We start from the raw sequence: 3,832 nt of genomic DNA, 5'->3' as shown, positions 1-3,832 counted from the left end.
TTATTCCCATTCTTTCTTTCTTGTTTTCTTTCCCATTGACGGAAAGTTAGATACAACTCAGAAACCTTTCAGCAGTTTTGAATAACATATTGCAGCAGGCTGTTTTGCTGGACGGTTTTGCTGTAACTGTTACTTCTGTAGCTAAGAATCAATTCCCACTGGACTGATTAGTATTGTGTCTGAGTGTTGACTGATACTGTAAGTTTCTGATGTTAATAATCATAACCCAGGTGAAGTTCATTAGCCAAGCATGGTTTAGTACCATCACATAAAATACCTGTCAGAAAAAAAAAATATATATATATATATATATATATATATATATATATATATATATATATATATTTAATATATATATATATATATTAAATTTGCTTGGAAGTTATTCTACTATTAACACTAAGTTAAACTAAGTAATAGGAGTCTTTTTCAATGAGTGGGTATAACTAACCCTAACTCACCTATTCTTTCTCCTCATATCCAAGCTACTTCCCCTCAATTTGGCCAGATCTCAAGGGATACGTAGATAGATTGTGTCGGAATGACAGATGACGACGGGCTAGCAGGCTTAGTTAGGTCTGCAAGGGTCTATCAAAGCGTCCTGGTGCAACTAATTTACAGCATGCAGCTTGAACGAGCTTAAGAGTTTGCAAGGGTCTGTCAAAGCGTCTTGGTGCAACTAATTTACAGCATGCAGCTTGAACGAGCTTGAGGGACTGAGTGAGCAATGGCGTATCTCCACTCACTCATAGAATTCAGAGATAGCAAAAATTATTTAATTACAATTACTTAAGAACAATGAATTACCTCAAGAAATTTTTAAGAAAGGTGTAACATAACAAAGAAATCTTATTTTCAAATAAGAATAAGATTAAATATTTATTTTATGTACATAAAGGTAAAATACCGTCTCCCATTTTCCACGTCACCATAACACGCAGGCGCAGTTGGATACAGTGGAATCTTCCTAAGTATTTATATGCGTATTTACATTATAGTTGTCCATAAAAGTTAAATGTATTAGCATTTAATTTATTAATAATAAGGATTATTAACAAGAAACTAAAGTAAATCCCTGGGTAAATAAACCACTTTAAGTAGCAATAACTTTCTCTAGAATTTTCCTCTGCTTTCAATACGGAAAACTATTTCAGCTTGCTCATTTTACTGTTAAACACAAGCTATCTTGATCTGGGGGAAAACGGTTTCCAGTTTTGGTGCCAGGCAGAGAATGATACGCTGTATCATGCAATGTGACCCCTAGCCAGAAGATCTCTCCACAAGTCTCGAGAACCCTGTGCCGTGGCCCTTCTAGGCCGTGCATCTTGACCCAATTGGTCTCCACCACTCACAATCTCAGGGATAGCGCTTAACCCAAAGGGCACCAATTTCGCAATGGTTTTCGTATTGATATGTCCCCTACATTCAAATTTAACATGCCCCAGCACCCCCTACGAATCTGGATGCGTGGAGATGACTTTAGCTAATGACCACTGGGATCTTGGCTGATCTGTTTTTTCTAAGACCAAATCTACGCTTATGAATGACTTGTTACTGGCAGCTCGAGCCCCGTATAACCTTTCTCTTGAGCTCAGAAGATGATCTTCGCCCCAGTGTCTGTTCCAGATGTCCAATACCATTTTCAAACATTGATATCCCTCAAGCAGATTATGTCGTAGTTTATTATTCTCTATGATGGGATCATCTACTTCCTCCTGAATATCAACACAAGGCACCAGATGGAGCTTTCTGCCATACAACATATGAGCTGGTGTCAAGGCGTCAGTTGATACACTAGTATCATCCAGATAGGTTAAAGGTCTGTCATTATTTTTATCCTCAGTTTCAGTTATTACTGTTCTCAGCTCCTAGCGATCTTAGTTCTGTGTAAGGTTTTCCTAATGCAGTTCCTCATAATACCTTTCATTTGTTCGGTGAATCCATTTTACCATGGGGGCCTAGGAATTACGAACTGCCAAGTACAATTTCAGATTCCCAGGCTCGACTTAACCATTGGGTCACTCATTATACTTAAATTTTGAGGTGATGCTCCAACAAAGTTGTTTCCGTTGTCGCCTATTACTTTATTAGGACAAGACCGTCTAGCTGCAAATCTTCTAAATACGTTCAGAAATGTCTCTGAACATAAATCTTCTATTTCAAGATGGACTGCCCTTGTGTAGGTGCAAGTAAGCAAACTTATATACACTTTAGAGGGAGTTTCCTCACCTGTAACAGTTATAGTCCCTGTGTAATCAACTCCAATTACTTTGAAGGGCAGTTTTACATTCACCCCATCCTTTGGTAAAGCAGGTGGTCCTGGATAATCATATGGTCGTTGTTCATACCTCCTACATATAATGATACTGTCTACCCTTAAGGATCCAAAACCTTTCTCGGATTCTAGCCAAACGCTGTGGCACACCTCCATGAAGAGTTAACTCATGGACTTCCTTAACAATTAATTATACGAAATAATCATTCTTGAGTAACAACACAAGATGTCTGGTTTGGAGAGGCAAAACAACCTTTACTATTCTGCTACGGCATCTGATTAGACCCTTTCCGTCTAAGAATAATCCTAAATCTCTTATCAGCATTCTACTGCTTCTAGTGACTTGGCATAATTGGTCAAAAATCTCTCCGTATTATTTCTTTTGCAACTTTTTCACCCATTATTCCGTGGGATCAAACTTTTCAAACCCCACTTTCTTAACCCTTCTCAGATAACGTGGGGTCTGTGAGACCCCACGCCATTTTTCTTAGTGTTGTTTCATATATTACTATAAGGTCTTGGGATCTAGTTTTCCCTCTACCTTCCTGACTAGTAGTCTAGTTTAGGGAGGTGATGGGGTCAGTTCGGTATCCGGCTCTATTTTCGCGATAAAGGGCCTTGGGGTCCAGTGGACCCCACATTACCTAACCTGTGATTCTTTTTTTTACCATATATATCTTCCATACCAATTTTTTTTTAATGACATGTGCTTCTCTTACTTTTTACAGAAACATTGGCCATTACTCTACAGCATGCAATGATAGAAAACTGGTGGAACATATCAGTTTTGGTATGGCAGCCACTAATTTCAGTCGGTATAAAATTTGTCGATGTTTTTCATTTTAATTTTCCATACAATATATCGTCATTTATATTTTCATACATTTTGCACTAAATTGAAGGAAAAGGACTACAGAAACTGTGTACAAGCGATTGCTTCAATAAAGTTGTAAGTATTTTTGGTGCTTTTTAAACATTGGGGTCTGACAGACCCCACATTACCTAAGTAAGGATAAAATTTTAGGTTTACCGGAGAAGGGTTAATTAAACATTTTACAACTAAAATAGTAGTGTTAAGGAGTTGTCTTACTGATGAAAATCTACTGATGCCTGTCACATCTGGCTCAGATACTACAGGATCCAGATTTACAAGACTAACCTCAGCAGTATTATATTGTTTCTGCTCAAGCCCTTCTTTAGTGATTAACCATTTGGGACCTTTGAGCCACAAGTCATCTCTGATCAATCTCCTTACTGTCGAGCCTCTAGAGAGCAGATCAGCTGGGTTTTGATTGGAGGATACATGAAAATATATAAATTTAGAAGACAGTTCTTTTATGGTCTTCACTCTGTTGCGGATGAAAGGAATTTTCTGTCTTCCTTTCCTATGCAGAAAAGACATATCTCACTGTCAGTCCTTATATAAATATCCTCAAACTGAGTTTCAAAAGTAGTGGTTAAATTCCTGGCCAATTTAGTTCCAACTTCTATGGAAACCAATTCCATCAGAGGTAGCGTTCTTCCTTTATAGATGGTGCAGGTGGTGGTGGGTTAATA

This window comes from Coenobita brevimanus, chromosome 13 (genome assembly GCF_032717465.1).
Source record: "Coenobita brevimanus isolate Jiangsu-jjx chromosome 13, ASM3271746v2, whole genome shotgun sequence".
NCBI classification, from domain to species: Eukaryota; Metazoa; Arthropoda; class Malacostraca; order Decapoda; family Coenobitidae; genus Coenobita; species Coenobita brevimanus.
Note: the sequence above shows the minus strand (reverse complement) of the source record.